Source organism: Chiloscyllium plagiosum, unplaced genomic scaffold (assembly GCF_037043375.1).
Source record: "Chiloscyllium plagiosum isolate Xiang-an unplaced genomic scaffold, Cpla_swu_hap1 HiC_scaffold_38, whole genome shotgun sequence".
Classification (NCBI taxonomy): domain Eukaryota; kingdom Metazoa; phylum Chordata; class Chondrichthyes; order Orectolobiformes; family Hemiscylliidae; genus Chiloscyllium; species Chiloscyllium plagiosum.
Window position 1 is genome coordinate 69,382,684 of NW_028270176.1, and position 26,806 is coordinate 69,409,489.

Sequence of the window (26,806 nt, forward strand, 5' to 3'; positions counted from 1 at the left end):
TGGGAACACGATCACACAAGTTCAGGAATTGGAGTCAAATCCAGAGCTCTGGCTCAGAGACAGGGACACTACCCACTACAACCCAGATTTTGGGTCATATTTTAAGTGCCCGCTTTCAGCTTGGTGTGATTTATTATAATCAGGTTAACATTACTGAATTACAAAAAAACACTTTGTGTTATTAAACAAATGCAAGATATTTGTCTCAACTGTAGGATATTGAGTGTACTTGCTATGCTATCGAAATTAACTATGACCATCTTAAATCGCTATTATCTGTAGTCTGCAAGATTAAGGAAAGAAATCCTGCAGACACACTCTGCCCAATGAAGGGTCTCAAATAGATATTTATTACTGAACAGCAGAGACGAAGGAAGAGCTTAATTTCTGACTCCAAAACACCGATCACTCTTACCCACCTCTAACGTGCGACTGCCCTCTTTCTAAAACCATGAAATTATACCAAACCGCTGATTATTGTCCAGCCTCTCCTCCACACTGACTGTGTCTGCAATCTGTCACTCCTCCCCCTAACCACACAAGGCAAACCAAGCTCAGAGTCTTTGCAAAACTCAAGGCCGGAGTGTGCAGGCATCTTGGAGAGGGATAAGCATTTTAAAATTGAAGGGAGAGGGTGAGGTGGCAGTAATATCACACACTGGGCTGAGGGGTGGCAGATGGAGTTGAGTTTGGATTAATGCGAGGCATTGGATTTGGTAAATCAAACAAGATTTACCTCTACAATTGAAGGTAGAGCCTTTGGCAGTGTTGTAGTACAGAGACCAAGGCCGTCAGGTTTAATTCTTTAAAATTTGAATCTCATATAGATAGTGTGGTTAAGAAGGTGTTTAACACACTTGTCTTCATAGGTCAGACCTTTGAGTATTGTAATTGGGACGTCATGTTGTGGTTGTACAGGATATTGGTGAGGGCTCTACTGGAATACTGTGTCCAGTCTGGTCACCCTGCCCGCTCATTCCATAGGCACACCACCTTCTGTGGTCAACTTTAAATGTTTCCCCTCTCACCTTAAGCCGATGTCCTCTAGTTTTGGACTCCCCGTACCCTAAGAAAATACCTTGACTCTTCACTTTAATATTATGACCTTGATATTATTAAGCTGGAGAGGATTCAGAAGAGATTAACCTGGATGTTGCTGGGAAAGGAGGGAGTGAGCTATCAGGAGAGGCTGGGTAGGCCGGGATTTTTTCACTTGTGAATATGAGATTCTGCGGTAACTTTACAGAGGTTTATAAAATAATGAAGGGTGCAGATAAGCTGAAGGGCTGATGTCTTTTCCCTAAAGTTGGAGATTCAAAACTGATGGATATTTTAAGGTGCGAGGAAAAAGATTTACAAAAGTCATGAGAGGTAATTATGTTAGACAGAATCCGGCTTGTGTGTGGAATGAATTTCCAGAGGAAGTGGTGAAGGCAGGGACAGTTACAATGTTTAAAGGACATTTAGATCCGTACTTGGATAAGACATCAGTTTGGATGGTGCTGTGAGCAGCTGCTCTCTCCCTCCCCTTCTCTGAATGAATCCCTGTTCGTTTTCACCCTCTGCCAATGCCTGCGTAGTGGCGTGGGGAGGCCAGCAGAGGGTGGCATTGCATCACTTTAAGTACCACAGAGACTGCCAGACCTGCCCCACACAGAGACACACAGATGCACACACAGCAATTGTTAGGACACAACATTGAGCTCATCTGACAATTTAAACTAAACATAAAGAAATGCTCAATTTGCCTTGCAAACTGTTAAAATATGAGTGACAGAGAACTCCCAAATTCCACTGTTAAACAAAAATATCATTTTTTTAACGCTGAAAGTGAACATTTTACATCAACTATTCACAACTCTGAGACCCCATTTCTCTTAACTGCTTATTACCCGACTCGAACTCTACAGCAATATACTATTTCACAAAGATACTTGTTAAAATTACATAAAGGTAATTTCAAAACCATACAGCAGCTGTTGTTTCATCTGACCTCACACCAAAATCCATTTTCCCCATCTTTCCTGGGAAGACTGGCTTATGTTACAGGATGCTATCGAAGTGTCTACATTTCAGCATTCTGCAACCTGGGAACACATCCTTCCATGGCACTGTCTGTCAGTCTCCCCATCTCTGTCTATACCTCAAACCATTCCCATGTGGTGATATTTAAACTGATTCCCCCGCCATCTCTCTCTGGCAGTGATTTTCACACCCACAGCACCCCCTTGTCAGTGCACAATGGAGAGATGGAGCTGTAAATGGGTGGGAGCTGCACATCCCGTCACTTCCAGCATGGGCTGCGTGTTTCCCCACACTGGGCAGCGATCTAACACAGTGTTACTGAGCAATGCACTGCGGAGGTGTACATAATCCTACATTCTCGGAGGGTAACTGCTCCTGGTTTACAGATGAATTCATGGGTGATCACTGCACAGGTCGCTGTGCTGGTCAGACTATCTGGTTGAGGTTTATAGATAATACAATGGTGTGTTTTGTGCAGCTCCCCATGCTGGATGGATATTTGTTTCAGGTTTACACATTAGTGCACTGTTGTGGTCCACAGCTCCCAGTGCTGGACAGATATTTAGTCCGTGTTTATAGATCAATGCACTGCTGTGTTCTGCACAGCTCCCCGTGCTGGATAGATATCTAATCCGGGTTTATAGATCAATGCCCTGTTTTGGTCTGCACAGCTCCCGGTGCTGGACAGATATCTAGTCTGGGCTTATAGATCAATGCACTGCTGTGGTCTGCATTGCTTCCCATGCTAAAACTTGCTGGAGAACAAGAGCAATCGAGGCAGCATCAGGAGGTGTAGAATTTGATGTTTCAGGTGTAACCTTCATTCAGGACTCTTACAGAACGGTAACACCCGAAATGTCGACTTCTCCACCTCCTGATGCTGTCTGGATTGCTGTGTTCTCCCAGCTTCCTGCCTGTGTAGTTTGGACTCCAGCATCTGCAGGTCATTTTTGTCTCTACCCCAGCTTCCCAAACTGGACAAATGTCTAGTCTGTGTTTGAAGATAAGTGATGTGACATGATCTGTGCAGTGTTCCACTCTGGAGAGATTGCTAGATTGTATTGACCAGTGCAATGGATGAATCTGGACAGATTGCTGGGTTGTACTGAGCAGTACACTGGCCTGGTGTGCACAGTGTTCCATGGGGAACTGATATCTCCTCTGGGTTTATGGTGTCTGGGCTGGTTCTAGGAGGTGGATTGCGAATGTGGTATAACTAACCATTTCAGATGATCTGGCAATGCCTTTACTTCCCATTCATGTGATTGGACCCTCTGTCACTCACTCCATTAATGTTACAGTGTGTCCAGGCACAGTACATCATGTTGGTGGGGTGGGTAGGGGAGAAAGGTCATGGACAGGTCAAGGACCTCTTCAGAACGTTCTGCCCCTGACATTCTATAACTGATATTCCCCGGAACGTTCTGTCCCCGACATTCTATAACTGACATTCCCCGGAACGTTCTGTCCCTGACATTGTTTGTGAACGGTCTGACGTCAGTGAATTGAACAAACGATAAGATCCCGAGGGAAAAGATCCCGTTCCAGGGAGAAGGAGACACTGTTCCGAAGGGCCCTCAGGCAGTTAAAGGGGTGAATACGTTTTCCCTGCGTTTACATTTCTCCACGACACAGGATCGAGTGCGTGGGAATGTTCTAGAATCCATCTGTCCTTATGGATGTGTCTCTGTGTTTTTGGAGATGGGAGGGTTTCTTGTGGTTCATGTCACATTTTTGTCATGAATTCAGACCTTCCCATTTGTTATTCCAGCTCCAATTATTTTAATAAATCCCTGAATACAGGGACACATTCAAAGTTTGTGAGAAGATTTGTAGTTCGGGTGCTCGTTGTTGTGGTTCTGTTCGCCGAGTTGGGAATTTGTGTTGCAGACGTTTCGTCCCCTGTCGAGGTGACATCCTAGAAGCTCTTCACAGGAGGCTCCCAAACACTGAGGATGTCACCTAGACAGGGGATGAAACGTCTGCAACTCATATTCCCAGCTCGGCGAACAGAACCACAACACAGGGGAACAGTTGAAAATCTCATTGGGTCCCCGATCAAGCGGGTCCCTTTGCCTCCAGGCTGATGGATAATGGGTTTGTTTTCCTTCCTCACAGTTAACGTAGTGACCATCTACGTCCTGCTTTATAAAGATTGTGGATTGTCTCCATGTGTCAGACGTTACCTGGCGGCCATGGCAGCGGCGGATCTCCTGGTCATTATCCTCGACCTGATCCTGAGACACATTCCCATTGTTCATCGGGAACAGTTTTATTTCCTGAGGGACTCCGTCCCCGTGTGTAATATCCACGCCGTCCTGCTTTATGCAGCCACTGACTGCTCTGTCTGGTTCACTGTTACTTTCACTTTTGATCGGTTTGTGGCCATTTGTTGCCAGAAGCTCAAAAGTAAATATTGCAGTGAGAAAACGGCGGCTGTGGTTCTGGGAGCAGTGACTGTGCTGAGCTGTTTAAAGAACATTTCCTGGTATTTTATGCTCAGGGCTCGGTATTCGCTGTGGAACCAGCCATGGTTTTGTGATGTAACAGACGCTATTGCATTCTCCAGTGTCTGGGTCACAATCGAGTTCCTCCACCACATTCAAACCCCGTGTATCCCATTTCTCCTTATTCTGCTGCTCAATGTTCTCACCGTCAGACACATTGTAGTGACCAGCAGAGCCCGCAGGAGACTCCGCGCTCACACCAATGGGGACGCTCAGTCTGACACAGAAATGAGAAACCGAAAAAAGTTCATCATTTTACTGTTTGTGATCTCAGCCAATTTCATCCTGTTGTGGTCAACGTTCATGCTGTATTCTATATGGAGCCGGACGTGGGATATTGGGTATAAGTCTGTGTTTCTCCATGACTTTGTGCGGGAATTGGGCTTCATGCTGCAACTCCTCAGTTGTTGTACAAATACTGCGATTTACACTATGACCCAGACTAAGTTCAGGCAGCAGCTGAAGAATGTGCTGAAATATCCCTTCAACCAAATCCATTCATCAATCAAATTCCCTCATTAATGAATATATCCTTGATTTTCTCATTTCAGTTCAGTGTTTCAGCGATGGAGCAGCCTGTTTGTCCATCCTTATCCCGCAGGGTGGTTACAGGGAAACATTTCAATGTTTCTTACAACTCAGGGCCGGTGAGAAAAGGTACCATTCCACTGACTGTATCCATCACTTCCATTTGTAAACAATAAAAAATGTTGATTAAAGCATGCCAAGCAGCAGAGTGAACGATGTTGTTGTGTGTCTTTGTGTTGGAGAAGCTGAGCTGGAGAGAGACAGACTCAGCCCCAAGTCCTGGTCCTCAGGGAAGGGGAGAGCATCGCGCCCTGAGCTCAAGAGCTGGGTTTAACTCCCTCTGTGCCCCCCCTCTCCAATCTGACCTCTCCATTTCCTCTCCCCAATCTTTCTCCTCATTTCACTCCCTCTCTCTCTCTTCACACTCACTCTTTCTCACCACCTCTCCCTTTCACTCTCCCTCGTCCCCCCTCTCTCTCTCTCACACACACCCAACCCTGGTTTCTCCACCTGCCTCTACTCTTTCCTCTCCCCCTCCTGCTCACTCTCACTGTCCTGCCGTTGCTGTCTCCCTTCCACAATTCAGTCTCTACCCCATTTTCCATTTCTCCGACATCTCACCCCAAACCCTCCCCCCCAACATGCAGCCTCACCACCAACCCCCCAGTCTCTGGGTCAGAGGGAGAGGGAAGGATCAGGGAGACAGAGTGTGTCAGAGAGAGAGGGAGGGAGCCACAGGAGGGAGAGAGGTTCAGTCAGAGATAAAACCTCAGAGTTACTCCTTCACTATCAATAGGACCCCCCTCACAAAAACTATGTCACTATCAGCCTGGCCCCATCACACTTAATGCGTCACTATCAGCCTGATCCCTCAGAGTTACTGCATCACTATCAACCGGGCCCCCACAAACTTACTGCGTCACTATCAGCCTGAACCCCACATCGTCACTATCAACCTGACCCATTACAATTACTGTGTCACTATCAGCCGGACTCTTTGGCACTTACTGCATCACTACCAGCCTCTTCTCCTCACACTGACTGCGTCACTCACACCCAGAAACCCTCACATGTCCTGCGTCGCTGTCACCCTGACCCCCTTACACTTACTGCTGCACTATCACCCTGACCCCTTCACATTTATTGAATCAATATCATCCTTCCCCCTCAAAATTACTACGTCACTCTCACCCTTACACACACACTGACTGCGTCACTATCATACTAACATCCCTACACTTACTACGTCACTATCACTCTGATCCCCTCACAATTACTGCATAACTGTCACACTGAACCCCTCACATTTCCTGCGTCACTATACCCTGACCCCCTCACACTTACTGCATCAATACCATCCTGACCCCCTCACACTTACTGCGTCACTATCACGCTGACCCCCTCACACTTACTGAATTCTTGTCACACTGACCCCCTCACACTTACTGCATCACTATCACCCTGACCCCCTCACACTTACAGCCTCACTACGAGCTGGACACACTCACACCTACTGCGTCACTATCGGACTGAGCCCCTCACACTTACTGCATCACTACCAGCCTCTCCTCCTCACACTTACTGTGTCACTATCACCCTGGCACAATCGCACTTACTGCATCAGTATCATCCTGACCCCATCACACTTACTGCGTCACTGCCACCTTGATCCCCCCACAGTTACTGCGTTACTATCACCCTGACCCCTCACACTGACTGCGTCACTGACACCCTAAAACCTTCACACTGACTGCGTCACTGCAACACTGACACCTCACACTTACAGTTTCACGATCACCCTGACCCCCTCACGCTGACTGCGTCACTATCACCCTGACCCCCTCACATTTACAGCATCAATATCACCCTGATCCCTTCACACTGTCTGCGTCACTGTCACCCTGAGCCTCTCACACTTACTGTGCCACTGTCACCCTGAACCCCTCAGAATGACTACGTCACTATCACCCTGACCCCCTCACACTTGCTGCGTCACAATCACCCTGAACCCCTCACACTTACTATATCACTATCACCCTGACCCCCTCACATTTACTGCGTAACTCTCACCCTGACCACCTCACACCTACAGCGTCACTACCAGCCTCTCCCCCTCACAATAACTGCATCAGTGTCACCCTGAAACCCAACTCACTTACTGTGTCACTACCAGTCTCTCCCTCTCACACTTACTGCGTCATTGACACTCTGAGCCCTCACATTTAGTCTGTCACTATCACCCTGACCCTCTCACACTTACTGCTTCACTGTCACCCTGACCCCCTCACACTTACTGCGTCACAGTCACTCTGACCCCTCACACTTACGGCATCACGATCAACCTAACACCATCACAGCATCACAGTTATTGTGTCACTACCAGCCTTTCCTCCTCACACTTACGGCATCACTGTCAGTCTTACCCATCACATTTACTGTGCCACTGTCACCCTGCCCCCCTCAGAATTACTGTGTCAGTGTCAGTCTGACCCCTCACACTTTCTGCATCACTGTCACCCTGACCCCCTCACGCTGGCTGCATCACTATCACCCTAACAACACCACAATTATTGCGTCACTATCACCCGAACACCCCGACACTTATCGTGTCACTATCAGCCTGACCCCCTCACACTTACTGCGTCAATGTCACCCTGAAACTCTCACACTTACTGCATTACGATCAACCTAAGACCATCACAGTTACTGTGTCACTACCAGCCTCTCCCTCGCAGTAACTGCATCACTGTTAGTCTGACCCCTCACACTAAGTGCATCACTGTCATCCTGACCCCCTCAGACTTACTGCGTCACTGTCAGTCTGACCCTTCACAGTCACTGCATCACTATCACCCAGACTCCTTCACACTTACTGCGTCACCATCACCCTGTGCCCCTTACTGATTGCGACACTGTCACCCTAACACCCCCACATTGACTGTGTCACTATCAGCCTGACCCCCTCACACTTACTGCGTCACTATCAGCCTGACCCCCTCACACTTACTGCGTCACTGCCAGCTCTCTCTCTCACACTTACTGTGTCACTGTCACCCTGACACCTCACACATACTGCATCACTATCACCCTGACGCCCTCACACTGACGCCGTAACTGTCACCCTGACCCCTCACACTTACTGCGTCACTATCACCCTGTCCCCCTCACATTTACTGCGTCACTATCACCCTGACCCCGACATTTACTGTGTCACTGTCACCCTGACCCCCCTCACACTTGCTGCGTCACTGTCACCCTGACCCTGTCACACTTACTGTGACACTATCACCCTCACCCCCTCATACTTACTGCCTCATTACCAGCCTCTCTCTCTCTCACTTACTGTGTCACTGTCACCCTGACACCCTCACTCTTTACTGCATCACTATCACCCTGACCCCCTCACTCTTACTGCATAACTATAGACTGACAACTTACACTTACTGCGTCACATTCAACCTTACACTCTCGCACTAACTGCGTCACTATCATCCTGACCCCCTCACACTTACTGTGTCACTGTCACCCTGACCCCCTCACATTTACTGTGTCACTATCACCCTGACCCCCACACGCTTACTGTGTCACTATCACTCTGACACCTCACACTGACTGTGTCACTATCAGCCTGACCCCCTCACACTCACTGTGTCACTGTCACCCTGACTCCCTCACACTGACTGTGTCACTATCAGCCTGACCCCCTCACACAGACTGGGTCACTGTCACCCTGACCCCATCAGACTGACTGTGTCACTATCACCCTGACCCCCTCACGCTTACTGGGTCACTGTCACCATGACCACCTCACACACACTCCATCACCGTCAACCTGACCCCCTCACACTCATTCCATCACCATCACCCTGACCACCTCACACTCACTCCATCACCGTCAACCTGACCCCCTCACACTCACTCTATCACCGTCACCCTGACCCACTCACACGAACTCCGTCACAGTCACCATGACACCCTCACACTCACTCCATCAACCTGTCTCCTCACACTCACTCCATCACCGTCACATTGACCCACTCACTTTCACTCCATCACCGTCAACCTGACCCCCTCACACTCACTTCAGTACCATCACGCTTACCCGCTCACACTCACTCCATCATTGTCAATCGGACCCTCTCACACTTACTCCACCACCGTCACCCTGACCCCCTCACACTCACTCCATCACCATCACCCTGACCCCCTCACCCTGACTGTGTCACTGTCACCCTGACCCCCTCAGACTGACTTGTCACTATCACCCTTAACCCCGCAGGCTTGCTGTGTCACTGTCACTCTGGGACCTCACACTTACTGCGTCACTGTCAGCCTGATTCCCTCACTCTCACTCCATCACGGTCACACTGACCCCCACCCCCCCCAGTCACTCCATCGCCATCACACTGATCCTCTAACACTCACTCCATCACCGTCACTCTGACCCACTCAGACTCACTCCATGATCGTCACCCTGACCTCATCATAGTCACTCCATTACCAAAACGCTAACCGCTCACACTCACTCCATCACTGTCAACCTGACCTTCTCACACTCACTCTGTCACCATCACACTGATCCAATCACACTCACTCACTCACCATCACGCTGACCCCCCTCACACTCACTCCATCACAGTCACCCTGACACCCTCACACTCACTCCATCACGGTCACCCTGACGCCCTCACACTCACTCCATCACTGTCAACCTGACCCTCTCACACTCACTCTGTCACTGTCACCCTGAACCCCTCACACAGACTGTGTCACTGTCACCCTGACCCCCTCAGACTGACTTGTCACTATCACCCTTACCCCCACATGCTTACTGTGTAACTGTCACCCTGACACCTCATACTTACTGGGTCACTGTCAGCCTTATTCACTCACACTCACTCCTTCACGGTCACACTGAACCTCTCACACTCACTCCATCACCGTCACCCTGACACTCTCACACTCACTTCATCACCGTCACCCTGGCCACAGAACACATAGTCCATCACCATCACCTAGACCCCCCTCACACTCACTCCATCACAGGCACACTGCATCCTTCACACTCACTTCGTCAACGTCACACTGACCCCCTCACACTCACGCCATCATCGTCACCCTGACCCCCTCACACTCACTCCATCACCGTCGCCCTGGCCACAGAACACATAGTCCTTCACCATCACCTAGACCCCCCTCACACTCACTCCATCACCGTCACACTGAAGCCCTCACACTCACTCCATCAGCTTCACCCTGACCCCCTCACACTCACGCCATCATCGTCACCATGACCCACTCACACTCACTCCATCACCCTCACCCTGGCCCCCGAACACACACTCCATCACCGTCACCCTGACCCACTCACACTCACTCCATCACTGTCACACTGATCCACTCACACTCACTACATCACCGTCACCCTGACCCCCTCACACTCACTCCATCACCGTCGCACTGATCCCCTCACACTCACTCTATCACCGTCACCCTGACCCCTCACACTCACTCCAGTACCGTAACACTGATCCACTCACACTCACTCTACCACCGTCACCCGGGCAGCCTCACTCTCACTCCATCACCGTCACACTGATCCCCTCACACTGACTCCATCAACGTCACACTTATCCCCCGCACTCACTCCATCTCCGTCACCCTGACCCCTCACACTCACTCCTTCACTCTCACACTGATCACCTCACACTTACTCCATCGCCGTCACAATTATCCCCTCACACTCATTCCGTCTCCATCACCCTGAACCCCTCATTCTCACTCTATCACCGTCACAGTGATTCACTCAGACTCACTCCATCACCGTCAACCTGATCCTCGCACACTCACTCCATTCCTCACCGAGACCTTCAAACTCACTCCATCACTGTCACCCTGACGCCCTCACTCTAACGCCATCACTGTCACCCTGACCCCATCACACTCACTCCATCACCGTCACCCTGACCCCCTCACACTCACTACATCACCGTCACCCTGACCACTCACATTCACTCCATCACTCTCACACTTATCCCCACACAGTCAATCCATCTCCGTCACCCTGAACCTCTCATTCTCGCTCCATTACAGTTAGAGTGATCCCCTCACACTCACTCCATCTCTGCCAATCTGAACCCCGCATTCTTACTCCATCACTGCCACAGTGATCTCATCACACTTACTCCATCACTGTCAAACTGACCCGCTCACACTCACTCAATCACCGCCACCCTAACCCTCACACTCACTACATCACTGTCACCCTGACCCCCTCACACTCACTCCATCACCGTCACACTGACCCTCTCATACTCACACCATCACTCTCACACTGATCACCTCACACTCACTCTAACACCGTCATCCTGACCCCCTCACACTCACACCATCACTCGCACTGATCCCCTCACACTCACTCCATCACCAACACACTTATCCCCTCACACTCACTCCATGCCCATCACACTGAACACCTCATTCTCACTCCATCACCGACACAGTTGTGCCCTCACACTCACTCCATTACCATCACACATGACCCTCTCACACTCACTCCATCACCGTCACACATGACCATCACACTCACTCCATCACTGTCAACCTGACCCTCTCACTCTCACGCCGTCACCATCACCCTGACTCCCTCATATTTACTCCATCACCGTCAGCCTGACCCTCTCACACTCACTCCATCACCACCACCCTGACACCCACACACTCACTCCATCACAGTCACCCTGACTCCCTCACACTCACTCCATCACCGTCACCCTGACCCCATCACACTCACTCCGTCACCATCACCAAGACACCCTCACACTCACTCCGTCACCCTGTCCCCTGACACGCACTCCATCAGCATTACAATGACCCCCACACACTAACTCCATCACCGTCAACGTGAACCTCTCACACTCACTCCATCATTGTCACACTGACCCTCTCACACTCACTCCATCATTGTCACACTGACCCTCTCACACTCACTCCATCATTGTCACCCTGACCCCGTCACACTCACTCCATCACTGCCACCCTGACCACCTCACAACCACTCCATCACCGTCACGCTGCCCCTCACTCTCACACTCCATCACAGTCTCCCTGACTTCTCACACTCACTCCATCACCGTCACTCTGACCCACTCACACTCACTCCATCACCATAACCCTGACCCCCTCATTCTCACTCCATCACTGTCACCCTGACACCCTCACACTCACTCCATCATGGTCACCATGACCCCCTAACAATCACTCGATCCCCCTCACGCTTACCCCCTCACACTCACTCCAACACCGTCACTCTGACCCTCAAACACACACTCCATCACGATTCGGAGATGCCGGTGTTGGACTGGGGTGTACAAAGTTAAAAATCACACAACACCAGGTTATCGTCCAACAGGTTTAATTGGAAGCACACTAGCTTTCGGAGCGACACTCCTTCATCAGGTAATAGTGGAGGCTCGATCGTAACACAGGATTTATAGCAAAAACTTGCAGTGTGATGTAACTGAAATTATACATTGAAGAATTGATTGTCTGTTAAGCCTTTCATCTGTTAGAATACAGTAATAGTTTCACTTCTTTCATGTGTAAATCACAAAACCCTTTTTGTAAAGTTGCCTTCTCGGGTTAGCTGTTAACAATGGTGATAGCTAGATAATATGTTGAAGGTGTTAGCCCCCTGTGTTCTCTGTCTATGACCTGATGTTTAGGTTGCTTCCAATGTAAAAAGTGAGATAACGGTGTTTTACATAAATTCATGCAGTTTTTGAGCTCAGAGTTCTACATGAATGTATGTAGTTTTTGAGCAAAGTGCAATGTAACTCTGCAAGTACAAAAAAATTCACCACTCAAAATATATGTGTGCATGTGGGTCTTTGTCTGTCTGTCTGTGTGTCTGTTTGGGGTGGGGGTTGTGAGTGTGAGAAAGTGTGTGTGTGCGTGTAGTGAGTGCAGAGTGTCTTAAGTCTGTGAAGGGGTGCATGTGTGGGAGTGTGTGTGTCTATAAGGGTGTGTGTGGGTGCCTGTGTGCGCGTCTGTGTGTACCTGTGTCCGTGGGTATGTGAGTGTGTGTGTGTGTGTGTGTAGGAATATCTGTGTGTGTATGTGTGTAGTGCAATGGTGATCACCTGTAATGTGACATGAACCCAAGGTCCCGGTTCAGGCCCCCGCTATGGGTACGGAACTTAGCTATCAGTTTAGCTATCACCTGATGAAGGAGCGTCGCTTCGAAAGCTAGTGTGCTTCCAATTAAACCTGTTGGACTATAACCTAGTGTTGTGTGATTTTTAACTGTGTACACTCCATCACAGTCACCCTGACCCCTCACACTCACTCAATCACCCTCACCCTGTTCCCCTAATACTCACTCCATTAACGTCACACTGGCCACTTCAACTCACTCCATCATCGTCACCATTACTCCCTCACACTTATTCCATCACCGTCACTATAACCACCTCACACTCACTCCATCACAGTCACTGTGACCACCTCACATTCACTCCATCACCGTCACCCTGAACCCCCACACTCACTCCATCACAGTGATACTGACCCCCTCACACTCACTCCAGCACCGTCAACCTTAACACCTCACACTCACTCTATCACCGTCACCCTGACCCCACACACTTACTCCATCAATCTCACACTGATCCCCCAAACTCACTCCATCACCGTCACACTTATCCCCTCTCACTCACTCCATCTCTGTCACCTTGAACCCCTCATTCTCACTCCATCACCATCGCAATGATCCCCTCACGCTCATTCCATCACCGTCAAGCTGCCCCTTCACACTCTCTCCATCACCGTCGCCCTGATCCCTCACACTCACTCCAACACCGTCACCCTGACCCCCTCACACTCACTCCATCGCAGTCACCCAGACACCCTCACACTCCTGTGTGTGTGGTGGAGTGCGTGGGGTTCAGTGTGAAGTGTGGCAGTGTGTGTGATGGCGGTGGAGTGTGTGGCTGTGAGCGTGACGGTGGGGGTGTTGTGTGGCAGTGCGTGAGGGTGGTGGAGTGTGTGTGCGCGTGACGGTGCGGGTGATGTGGGGCACTGTGTGTGATGGTGGTGGAGTGTGTGGGGATGAGCGTGACGGTGAAGGGGGTGTGAGGCAGTGTTTGTGAATGTGGTGCAATGTATGGGGTGAGAGTGACGGTGGGGTGGTGTGGATGTGGTGTGGGGCAGTGTGTGTCTGAGGGTTGTGGAGTGTGTCGGTTTGAGCTGATGGTGGGGTGGTGTGGTTACTGTGTGTGATGGTTGTAGTGTGTGTGGGGGTGAGCCTGACAGTGGGGATTGTGTGGGGCAGTGTGTGTGATGGTGGTGGAGTGTGTGGTGGTGAGATTGACAGTGAAGGTGGTGTGGGGCAGTACGTGAGATGGTGGTGACGTTTGCGAGGGCGATCATGACAGTGAGGGTGCTGTGCTGGTGTGTGTGTGAGTGTGGTGGGTTGTGTATTGTTGACCGTGACGGTTGGGATCGTGTGGGGCAGTGAGTGTGAGGGTGGTGAGTGTGCGGGTGTGAGCGTGATAGTGGGGGTGGTTTGGGGCAGTGTGTGCAATGGTGATGGAGTGTGTGTGAGTGAGCATGACTTTGGGGGTGGTGTGGAGCAGTGTGTGCGCGGTTAGTGGAGTGTGTGGCGGTGAGCATGAAGTGAGGGTGGTGTGGGGCAGTGTGTGAGGGTGGTGGAGTGTGTGGCGGTGAGCGTGATGATGGGGGTGGTGTGGGTGGAATGTGCGATGGTGGTGGTGTGTGGGGAGGTGGGTTTGACGGTGAGAGTGGTGAGGGGCTGTGCTGTGTGATGGTGGTGCACTATGTGGGTGTGAGCGTGATAGCGTGGGTGGTGTGGGGCAGCGTATGTGGGTGGTGGATTGTGTGTGGGTGAGCTTGATGGTGAGGGTGGTGTGGGGTAGTGTGTGTGAGGGAGGTGTAATATGTGGGAGTGTGAGTGACAGTGAGAGTGGTGAGGGTGGTGGATTGTGTGGGGGTGATCGTGATGGTGGGGGTGGTGTGGAACAGTGTGTGCACATGGTGGGTTGTGTGGAGGTGAGCTTGAAGGTGTGGATGCTGTGTGGCAGTGTGTGTGAGGGAGGTGGAGTGCGTGGGGATGAGCATGACGGTGAGCGAGGTGTGGGGCAGTGCGTGCAAGGAATGTGTGTTGCGTGGGAATGCGCTTGACGGTGGGGGTGGTGTGGGGCAGTGTGTGTGATGGCGGTGGATTCTGTGGGGGTGACAATGATGAGGGGATAGTGTGGGGCAGTGTTTGAGATGGTGGTGGAGTGTGTGGGGGTAAGTGTGATGGTGAAAGTGGTCTGGGGCAGTGTGTGATGATGGTGGAGTATGTGAGTCTGAGCGTGACGGTGGGGGTGGTGTGGGGCAGTGTGTGTGATGGTGTTGGATTGTATAGGTGAGCGCGATGGTGAGGGTGGTTTGAAGCAGTGTGTGTGATGGAGGTGGAGTGTGTGTGGGTGAGCGTGATGGTGGGGGTGGTATGGGGCAGTGTGAGTGATGGTGGTGGAGTGTGTGGGGATGAGCGTGACGGTGGGTGTTGTGTGGTGCAGTGTGTGTGATGGTGGTGGAGTGTGTGGCGTTTGATCCCGGGGGGTGAGGGTTGTGTGGGGCAGTGTGTGTGAAGTTGGTGGAGTTACTGGACGTGAGCGTGACAGTGGGGGTGGTGTGGGGCAGTGAGTGTGATGGTGTTGGAGTGTGTGGGGGTGAGCTTGATGGTGGGGGTGTTGTGGGACAGTGTGTGTGAAGGTGGTGAAGCGTGTGGAGGTGAGCGTGACAGGGGTGGAGTGGGTCAGAGTGTGTGAGGGTGGTGGAATGTGTGGGTGTGAGCGTGACAGTGAAAGTGGTCTGGGGCAGCGTGTGTGATTGTGGTGGAGTGTGTGGCGGTGAGCGTGAGATGAGGGTGGTGTAGGGCAGTGTGTGTGATGGTGGTGAAGTGTGTGGGGTTGAGCTTGATGGTGGGGTGCTGTGGGGCAGTGTGTGTGCGGGTGGTGGAGTGTATGTGTATGTGACGGTGAGTGTGGTGTGGGGCAGTGTGTGAGATGGTGGTAGAGTGTGTGGGGGTGAGCATGACGGTGAGGGTGGTGTGGGGCCGTGCGGTGTAATGTGGTAGTGAGCGTAATGATGAGGCTGGTGTGGGGCCGTGTGTGTGATGGTGGAGGAGTGTGTGGACGTGAGCGTGAGGGTGTGGGTGGTGTAAGGCAGTGTGTGGGATGGTGGTTGAGTGTGTGAGGATGAGCGTGATGGTGAGGGTGGTTTGGGGCAGTGTGTGTGATTGTGGTCAAATGTGTGGGGGTGAGCGCGACAGTGGGGAAGGTGTGTGGCAGTGAGTGTGATGGTGGTGGAGTGTGTGGGGATGAGCGTTACGGTGATGGTGGTGTGGGGCAGTGTGTGTGATTGTGGTGGAGTGTGTGGGTGTGAGTGTGATTATTGGGTGCTGTGGGCCAGTGTGTGTGATGGTAGTGGTGTGTGTGGGTGTGTAAGTGACAGTGAGGGTAATGTGGGGCAGCATTTGTGGGTGCTGGATTGTGTGGGGGTGAGCTTAACGGTGGGGGTGGTGCGGGGCAGTGTATGTGATTGTGGTGGAATGTGTGGTGGTTGGCGTAACGCTGGGGGTGGTTTGGAGTAGTGTGTAATGGTGGTGGATTGTGTGGGGGTGAGCGTGACAGTGGGAGTGGTGTGTGGCAGTGTGTGTGATGGTGGTGCAGTGTTTGGGGGTGAGCACGACGGTGAAAGAGGTCTAGGGCAGTGGGCTTGATGGTGGTGGAGTGTGTAGGGGTGAGCGTGACGGTGGGGGTGGTGTTGGCAGTGTGTGTGGTGGTGAGGGTTGTGTGTAGGGGTGGGTGTGACGGTGGGAGTGGATTGGGGCAGCGTGTGTGATGGTGTTGGCGTGTGAGGGGGTGAGCGTGACGGTGAGGGTGGTGTGGGGCAGTGTGTGAGGGTAGTGGAGTTTGTGGGGTGAGCGTGATGGTGAGGATGGTGTGGGTCAGTGTGCGTGAGTGTGGTGGAGTGTGTGGGGGTGAGCGTGACGGTGAAAGTGGTCTGGGGCAGTATGTGTAATGGCGGTGGAGTGTGTGGGTGTTAGTGTGACGGTGGGGTTGGTATGGGGCAGTGTGTGAGAGTGTGGTTGATTGTGCACGGGCGAGCATGATGGTGAAAGTGGTGTGGGGCAGTGTGTGTGAGGGGGTGGAGTGTGTGGGTGTGAGCGTGACGGTAGGGGTGGTGTGGGGCAGTGTGTGTGTGTGTGGGAGGTGAAATGTGTGGGGGTGAGCATGACTGTGAGGGAGGTGTGAGGCAGTGTGTGTGATAGTGGTGGAGTGTGTGGTGTTGAGCGTTGCAGCGGGGGTGGTGTGGGGTAGTGTGTGTGCGGGTGGTGGAGTATTCGGGTGAGCGTGACTGTGGGGGTGGTGTGAGGCAGTGTGTGTGTTGGTGGTGGAGTGTATGGAGGTTAGCGTGACATTGGGAGTGGTGTGGGGCAGTGTGTGTGATGGTGGTGGAGTGTGAGGGGGTGAGCATGACAGTAAGGGTCGTTTGGGGCCCTGTGGTGTGATGTTCGTGGAGTGTGTCGAGGTGAGCGTGACGTTGGGGGTGGTGTGGGGCCGTGTGTGTGATGGTGGTGGAGTGTGTGGAGGTGAGCGTGACGGTGGGAGTGGTTAAGGGCAGTATGTGTGATGGTGGTTGAGTGTGTGAGGATAAGTGTGATGGTGAGGATGGTTTGGGGCAGTGTGTGTGATCGTGGTGAAGTATGTGGGGGTGAGCGCGACGGTGGGGGTGGTGTGTGGCAGTGAGTGTGATGGTGGTGGAATGTGTGGGGATGGGCGCGATGGTGAGGGTGGTGTGGGGCAGTGTGTGTGATGGTGGTGGGGTGTGTGGGGATGGGCGTGATGGTGAGGGTGGTGTGGGCAGTGTGTGTGTGATGGTGGTGGAGTGTGTGGGGTTGAGCGTGACGGTGGGGTGGTTTGGGGAAGTGTGTGTCATGGTGGTGGAGTATCAGGGGGTGAGCGTGACGATGGGGTGGTGTGGGGCACTGTGTGTGAGGGTGGTGGAGTGTGGGCGTGAGTGTGACGTTGGTGGAGGTGTGGGGCAGTGTGTGATGGTATTGGAGTGTGTGGAGGAGAGCGTGACAGTGATGGTGGTTCGGGGCAGAGGGTATGATGGTGGTGATGTGTGTGAGTGTGCTCGTGACTGTGGGGGTGGTGTGGGGCACAGTGTGTGTGATGGTGATGGAGTGAGCGTGAGAGTGTCATGGTGATGGTGATGGAGTTAGTGTAAGTGATTCAGCGTGACATTGATGGAGTGAGTGTTAGGCGGTCAGGGTGACGGTGATGGAGTGAGTGTGTGAGGAACATGGTGATGGTATTGTAGTGAGTGTAATGGGTCTGGGTGACGGTGATGGAGTGAGTGTGAGAGGGTCAGGGTGACGGTGATGGAGTGAGTGTGAGGGGGTCAGGGTGACTGTGATGGAGTGAGATTGAGGGGGACAGGATGACAGTGATGGAGCATTAGTGAGGGGGCAGGGTGATGATGATGGAGTGAGTGTGAGGCGGTCTGGGTGACTGTGATGGAGGGAGATTGAGGGGTTCAGGGTGACTGTGATGGAGTGAGTGTGAGGGGGTCAGGAGGACGGTGATGAGTGAGTGTGAGGAGGTCAGTGTGAGGATGATAGAGTGAGTGTACGTTGTCAGGGTGACTGTAATGGAATGAGAGTGAGGGGGTCAGGTTTACGTTGATGGAGTGAGTGTGAGGGGGTCAGGGTGAGGGTGATGGAATGATGGTGAGGGGATCAGGATGATGGTGATGGGGTGAGTGTGAGGGAGTTGGGTGATGACGATGGAGTGAATGTGAGTGCGTCAGGGTGAAAGTGATGGAGTGATTCTGAGGGGTTCAGGATGAGGATGATGGAGTGAGTGTGAGGGTGTCGGAGTGATGGTGATGGAGTGAGTGTGAGGCGGTCAGGGTAACGGTGATGGAGTGATTGTGAGAGGGTCAGGTTGAGGGTGATGGAGTGAGTGTGAGTGGTCTGTGTGACGGTTATGGAGTGAGTGTGAGGGGTTAAGTGTGACGGTGATGGAGTGAGTGTCAGGGGTTCATGTTGACTTTGATGTAGTGAGTGTTGGGAACAGGGTGACGGTGATGGAGTGAGTGTGGGGGGTCAGGGTGACAGTCAAGGAGTCAGCGTGAGGTATTCAGGGTGACAGTGGTGGAGTGAGAATGAGGGGAAGGATGATGATGATGGAGTGAGTGTGAGTGCGTCAGGGTGACGGTGATGGAGTGAGTGTGAGGCGGTCTAGGTGACTGTGATGGAGGGAGTGTAAGGGGGTCAGGTTGACTGTGATGCAGTGAGTGTGAGGGGGTCAGGATGACGGTGATGAGTGAGTGTGAGGAGGTCAGTGTGAGGATGATAGAGTGAGTGTGAGTTGTCAGGGTGACTGTAATGGAATGAGAGTGAGGGGTCAGGTTTACCTTGATGGAGTGAGTGTGAGGGGATCAGGATGACGGTGATGGAGTGAGTGTGAGGGAGTTGGGTGTTGACGATTGAGTGAACGTGAGTGCGTCAGGGTGAAAGTGATGGAGTGATTCTGAGGGGTTCAGGATGAGGGTGATGGAGTGAGTATGAGGGTGTCGGAGTGATGGTGATGGAGTGAGTGTGAGGCGGTCAGGGTAACGGTGATGGAGTGAGTGTGAGAGGGTCAGGTTGAGGGTGATGGAGTGAGTGTGAGTGGTCTGTGTGACGGTGATGGAGTGAGTGTGAGGGGTTAAGTATGACAGTGATGGAGTGAGTGTGAGGGGTCACTGTTACTGTGATGGAGTGACTGCGAGGGGTACAGTGTGACGGTGATGGAGTGAGTGTCAGGGGCTCATGTTGACTGTGATGTAATGAGTGTTAGGGACAGGGTGACGGTGATGGAGTGTGTGTGGGGGGTCAGGGTGACAGTCAAGGAGTCAGTGTGAGGTATTCAGGGTGACAGTGATGGAGTGAGAGTGAGGGGAAGGGTGATGATGATGGAATGAGTGTGAGTGCGGTAGGCTGACGTGAATGGAGTGAGTGTGAGGCGATCAGGGTGACTGTGATTTGGAGTGAGATTGAGGGGGGTCAGGATGACGGTGATGGAGTGAGTGTAAGGAGGTCAGTGTGAGGATGATGGAGTGAGTGTGAGAAGGTCAGTGCGACAGTATTGGAGTACGAGTGAGTGGGTGAGTGTGACGGTGATGGAGTGAGTATGAGAGGGTCAGTGTGACGGTGATGGAGTGAGTGTGAGTTGGTCAGTGTGACGGTGATGGAGTGAGTGTGAAGTGGTCAGGGTGACGGCGATGGAGTGAGTGTGAGGCGTCAAGGCGACGGTGATGGAGTGAGTGTGAGGGCGTCAGTGTGAGGGTGATGGAGTGAGTGTGACGGGGTCATGGCGACGGAGATGGAGTGAGTGTGATGTTGTCATTGTGACGGTGATGGAATGAGTGTGAGGGGGTCAGTGTGACGGTGATGGAGTGAATGTGATGGGGTCAGGGTGACATTGATGGAGTGAGTGTGAGGGTTCAGTGTGAGAGTGATGGAGTGAGTGTGAGGGGGTCAGTGTGACAGTGACGCAGTAAGTGTGAGGAGGTCAAGGTGATCATGACACAGTAAGTGTGAGGGGGTCAGGATTACAGTGACACAGTCTGTGTGAGGGTATTAGGGTGATTGTGATGCAGTGAATGTGAGGGGTCAGGGTGAGAGCGACACATTAAGTGTGAGCGGGTCAGGGTGAGAGTGTTGCAGTAAGTGTGGCGGTGTCAGTGTGATTATGTCGCAGTCAAAGTAAGCGGGTCGGGGTGACAGTAACGAGGTAAGGGTGAGGGGTCAGGTTGGTAGTGATGCAGTAAGTGTGAGGGGTCAGGTTGGTAGTGACGCAGTAAGTGTGAGGGGGCAGGGTGATAGTGACACAGTAAGTATAGGGGGGTCAGGGTGATAATGACGCAGTCAGAGTGAGTGGGTCAGTGTGATAGTGATGCAGTCGGTGTGAGGGGGTCAGGGTGATAGTGATGCAGTCAGTGTGAGGGAGTCAGGGTGATAGTGACGCAGTCAGTGTGGGGGTGTTAGTGTGATAGTGTCGCAGTCAATGTAAGTGGGTCGGGGTGACAGTGACGCAGTAAGCATGATGGGGTCAGGGTATAGTGACGCAGTAAGTGTGAGGGGGTAACAGTGACCGTGATGGACTGAGTGTCAGGGGGTCAAGGTGATGGTGATGGAGTGAGAGTGAGCGGTCAGGGAGACCGTGATAGAGTGAGTCTGAGGAGTTCAGGTTGAAGGTGATGGAGTGATTGTGAGTGGGTCATGGTGATAGTAATGGAGTGAGTGTGAGAGGGTCAGGGTGAGGGTGATGGAGTGAGTATGAGTTCGGTCAGGGTGAAGGTGATGGAGTGAGTGTGAGGGTGTCAGTGTGCTGGTGATGGAGTGATTGTGAGTGGGTCATGGTGACAGTAATGGAGTGAGCGTGAGAGGGTCAGGGTGAGGGTGATGGAGTGAGTATGAGTGGGGTCAGGGTGAAGGTGATGGAGTGAATGTGAGGGTGTCATGGTGACGGTGATGGAGTGAGTGTGAGGGGGTCAGGGTGAGGGAGATTGAGGAGTGTGAGGGGATCAGGGTGACTGTAATGGAGTGAGGGTGAGATAGACATGTTGACGGTGATGGAGTGAGTGTGAGGGGGTCAGGGTGAGGGAGATTGAGTGAGTGTGAGGGGATCAGGGTGACTGTAATGGAGTGAGGGTGAGATAGACATGTTGACGGTGATGGAGTGAGTGTGAGGGGGTCAGGGTGACAGCGACACAGTAAGTGTGAGTGGGTCAGTGTGATATTGATGCTGTAAGTGTGATGGGTGAATGTGATAGTGACGAAGCACGTCGAAAATTAAGCACAGAATAGGCCCTTCTGCCCATGATGTGGTGCCGAGTTTAATACTAATATAGTCACTTAACCTGCACACCCCTCAATGGACTGCTCTCAATGTACCTGTCCAGCAGTCGCTTAAATGTTCCTGATGACTGCGCATACCACCACTACCGCTGGCAACGCATTCCATGCATTCACAACTCTCTGCATAAAGAACCTGCCGCTGACATCACCTCTATACCTTTGCCCTGATATCATAAAACTATGACCCCTTGTTACCGTCAATCCAGCCCTGGGAAAAAGTCTCTGGCGACTGACGAGTGATGCAGTGACGCAGAAAGACTGAATGCATCAGGGTGATAGTGACGAGGTAAGTGTGAGGGAGTCAGAGAGATAGTGACATGGTAATTGTGATAGGTCAGGGTGTCAGTGACGCAGTAAGTGTGAGGAGATTAGGGTGATTGTGACGCAGTTAGAGTGAGAGGGTCAGGATTATAGTGACGCAGTGAGTGTGAGTTGTCAAGCTTATAATAATGCAGTAAATATGATTGGTCAGGGTGAGAGTGATGCATTAAGTGTGAGAGGGTCAGGGTGACAGTGACGCAGTAAATGTGGGGTGTCATGCTGTTAGTGACACAGTCACTGTGGGGGTGAGGGTGATAGTGTCGCAGTCAGTATAAGGGGGTCAGGGTGACAATGACGCAGTAAGCGTGAGGGAGTCAGGCTGATAGTGATGCAGTTTAGTGTGGGGATGTTAGGGTGGCAGTGATGGAGTGAGTGTGAGGGGATGAGGGTGACAGTGACGCAGTAAGCATGATGGGGTCAGGGTGATAGGGACGCAGTAAGTGTGAGGTGGTCAGGGTGATAGTGACGCAGTCAGTGCGAGGGGTCAGGGTGACAGTGACACAGTCAGTTTGAGGGGGTCAGGCTGATTGTGACACAGTCAGTGTAGGGGTGTTAGGGTGACAGTGACTCAGTCAGTGTGAGGGGGTCAGGGTGATAGTGACGCAGCAACGTGAGGGGATCAAAGAGATAGTGACGTGGTAATTGTGAGGGGTCAGGGTGATAGTGACACTGTAAGTGTGAGAACGTAATGGTGAAAGTGACGCAGTAGATGTGAGGTGTCAGGGTGATAGTGACGCTGTAAGTGTGTGGGGGTCAGGGTGACAGTGATGCAGTCTGTGTGAAGGGTCAGGGTGATAGTGCTGAGTAAGTGTGAGGGGGTCTGTGTGACAGTGATACTGTAAGTGTGAGGGGGTCAGGATGATAATGACGCATTAAGTGTGATGGGGCCAGAGCGATAGTTACACACTAAGTGCGAGGGGGGTCAGGTTGATAGTGACGCAGTTAGTGTGAGGGGGTCAGGGTGACAGTGACACAGTAAGAGTGAGGTGCTCAGGGTGACAGTGATGCAGTCAGTGTGAGGGGTTCAGTGTGATAGTGACGCAGAAAGTGTGAATGGGTCAGGGCGATAGTGACGCAGTAAGTGTGAGGGGTCAGTCTATAGTGATGCAGTAAGTTTGAGGGGGGGTCAGGATGACAGTGACGCAGTCAGTATGAAGGGGTCAGGATGATAGTTCCAAGTAAGTGTGAGGGGGACCGGCTGACAGTGATACAGTAAGTGTGAGGGAGTCAGGATGATAGTGACGCTGTAAGTGTGATGGCTCAGAGAGATCGTGACGCACTAAGTATGAGGGGGGGTCAGGTTGATAGTGACGCAGTCAGTGCGAGGTGCTCAGGGTGCTAGTGACACAGTAAGAGTGAGGGGCTCAGGGTGACAGTGACGCAGTTAGTGTGAGGGGTTCAGTGTGATAGTGACACAGAAAGTGTGAAGGGGTCAGGGCGATAGTGACGCAGTAAGTGTGAGGGGTCAGTCTATAGTGATGCAGTAAGTTTGAGGGGGATCAGGGTGACACTGACACAGTAAGTATGAGGGGGTCAGGCTGTCAGTGAAGCAGTAAGTGTGAGGGGGTCAGGGTGATAGGGACAGATTAAATGTGAGGGGTCAGGGTGTCAGTGACGCAGTAATGTAAGGGAGTCAGGGTGTGACTGACAGACTAGATGTGAGGGGTCAGGGTGACAGTAATGCAGTAAGTGTGAAAGGGTCAGGGTGATAATGAAAGAGTAAATGTGAGGGGTCAGAGTGTCAGTGACGCAGTAAGTGTGAGAGGGAGAGGCAAGTCGTGACACAGTAAGTGCGTTTAGTTCTAGGGCGGTACTGATGCAGTAATTGTGAGGGGGCGAGGCTAGTAGTGACGCAGTAAGCATGAGTGGTTCAGGGTGACAGTGACGCAGTAAGTGTGAGGGGGTCAGGGTGACAATGACGTAGTCAGTGTGAGGTCGTTAGGGTGTCAGAGATGCAGTCATTGTGAGGGGTCAGGGTGACAGTGACGCAGTGAGCGTGAGGGGATCAGGGTGATAATGTCGCAGTAAGTGTGAGGGGGTCAGGGTGACAATGACGTAGTCAGTATGAGGGCGTTAGGGTGTCAGTGATGCAGTCATTGTGAGGGGACAGGGTGACAGTGACGCAGTGAACGTGAGGAGTTCAGGATGGTAGTGACGCAGTCAGTGTGAGGGGGTAAGGGTAATAGTGACGCATTAAGTGTGAGGGTGTCAGGGTGACAGTGATTCATTAAGTGTTCGGGGATCAGGGCGATAGTGATGCAGTAATTGTGAGGGGGCGCAGTGTGATAGTGACGTGGTAATTGTGAGGGGTCAGGGTGATCGTGACACAGTAAGTGTGAGGAGGCAGGGTGACAGTAATGCAGTCGGTGTGAGGGGGTCAGGGTGATAGTGATACAGTGTGAGTGTCTCAGGGTGATATTGACGCAATATGTGTGAGGGAGTCTGGCTTATAGTGACGCAGTAAGTGTGAGGGGTAAGGTTCATCGTGATGCAGTAAGCGTGTGGCGTCAGTCTGATAGTGACGCCGTAACTGTGCATGGATTAGGGTGGTCGTGATGCAATAAGTTTGAGAGGGTCAGGGTGACAGTGAAGTAGTAAGTGTGGGGTGTCAGGATGATAGTGACGCAGTATGTCTGAGGGGTCAGGATGATAGTGATGCAGTAAGTGTGAGGGGGTCAGGGTGATAGTGATGCAGTAACTGTGATGGGATCAGGGTGATAGTGTCGCAGTAAGTGTGGGGTGTCAGGTTGACAGTGACGCAGCAAGTGTGAGGGATCAGGGCGATAGTGACACAGTAAGTGTGAGGGGGTCAGGGTGACAATGACGTAGTCTGTGTGAGGGCGTTAGGGTGTCAGTGATGCAGTCAGCGTAAGGGGTCGGGGTGACAGTGACGCAGTGAGCGCTGAGGGGGTCAAGGTGATAGTGACGCAGTCAGTGTGAGGGGGTCATTGTGATAGTGACGCAGTCAGTGTGATGGTGTCAGGGCGTTAGTGACGCAGTAAGTGTGAGTGGGTCAGGGTGACAGTGACACATAAAGTGTGAGGGATCAGGGCGATAGTGACACAGTAAGTGTGAGGGGGTCAGGGTGACAATGACGTAGTCTGTGTGAGGGTGTTAGGGTGTCAGTGATGCAGTTAGCGTGAGGGGTCGGGGTGACAGTGACGCAGTGAGCGTGAGGCGTTCAGGGTGATAGTGACGCAGTCAGTGTGAGGGTGATAGCATGTCAGTGACGCAGTCTGTGTGAGGGGGTCAAGGTGATAGTGACGCAGTCAGTGTGAGGGGGTCATTGTGATAGTGACGCAGTCAGTGTGACGGTGTCAGGGCGATAGTGACGCAGTAAGTGTGAGTGGGTCAGAGTGACAGTGACACATAAAATGTGAGGGGGTCAGGGCGATAGTGATGAAGTAATTGTGAGGGGGTTAGAGAGAGCGATGTATTAATTGTGAGGGGTCAGGGAGATAGTGACAGAGTAAGCGTGTGGGGGTCAGGGTGATAGTGACGCATTAAATGTGAGAAGGTCATGGTGATAGTGACACAGTCAGTGTGAGGGTAAAGGCTGATAGTGACGCAGTAAGTGTGAGGGGTCAGGCTGTTATTGACGCAGTAAGTGTGAGCGGGTAAGGTTGATCGTGATGCAGTAAGTGTGAGTGGTCAGTCTATAGTAATGCATTAAGAGTCAGCGGTTCAGGGTGACCGTGACACAGTAAGTATGTGAGAGAGAGGCTGGCAGTGACGCATCAAATGTGAGGGGGTCAGTCTGATAGTGACAGAGTCAGTGTGGGGGTGTTCGGGTTATAGTGTCGCAGTAAGTGTGACAGGGTGAGGGTAACAGTGACGCAGTAAGTGTGAGGGGGGTCATATTGATACTGACGCAGTAAGTGTGAGGGGGTCAGGGTGATAGTGATATAGTAAGTGTGAGGGGGTCAGGGTGACTGTGACGCAGTCGGTGTGAGGGGATCAGTGTGATAGTGACAGTGTGAGGGGGTCAGGCTGATAGTGACGCAGTAAGTGTATGGGGTCAGTCTATAGTGATGCAGTAAATGTGAGGGATCAGGCTGATAGTGACGCAGTAAGTGTGAGGGGGTAAGGTTGATCGTGATGCAGTAAGTGTGAGTGGCCAGTCTATAATGATGCAGTAAGAGTGAGGGGTTCAGGGTGACTGTGACACAGTACGTGTGATAGAGAGAGGCTGGCAGTGACGCAGTAAGTGTGAGGGGGTCAGGCTGATAGTGACACAGTCAGTGTGGGGGTGTTAGGGTGATAGTGTCGCAGTAAGTGTGAGGGGTCAGGGTGATAGTGACGCAGTAAGTGTGAGGTGGTCAGAATGAAAGTGATGCAGTAAGTGTGAGGGGGTCGGTGTGACAGTAACACAGTAACTGTGGGGGGATCAGGGTAATAGAGTCGCAGCAAGTGAGAGGGAGCAGGGTGACAGTAATGCAGTCGG